The sequence below is a fragment of the Penaeus monodon genome, chromosome 33 (genome assembly GCF_015228065.2).
Source record: "Penaeus monodon isolate SGIC_2016 chromosome 33, NSTDA_Pmon_1, whole genome shotgun sequence".
Lineage (NCBI taxonomy): Eukaryota > Metazoa > Arthropoda > Malacostraca > Decapoda > Penaeidae > Penaeus > Penaeus monodon.
Genome location: NC_051418.1, coordinates 32,743,978 through 32,744,472, shown reverse-complemented (window position 1 = coordinate 32,744,472; position 495 = coordinate 32,743,978).

Sequence of the window (495 nt, the reverse complement as noted above, 5' to 3'; positions counted from 1 at the left end):
CCGGAGTGCAAAAAATCCCCCACAAATATATGATGAACATGATTACTAAACGAGCCTATGAACAATTATCTAAATCCCTTTAATTTCGCTTTCTCTAAACATCGATTGCCGTGTTACTTATGTCCCTTACCACTCACAAAAAACGAGAAGGAATTGGTCAACGTAAATTTGGTCGAGTTTACTGAGTAGTAAACATATGCACGGGAGTAAAATTCACCCTATAACATGCATGGTGAGAGATTGATTATTTCACAAAGCAAGTTTTTTGTCGTGACCCGATACTTTATATTTCTTTTCGTGTGCTTTCATGCTGATTACCGTAATTATTTAGCTTTATCATCTATAACTTCTCTGCACACTACACACCATTTCGGTCTTACAGGATTTATTTTCGAATTCTTAAAGTGTCATTTCTATACGACTCACATTTTCAATTGAGTTACGGGCATGGTGGTTACCGTATTATTTTTTGTTGGGCCTGATCGAACTTTTTTT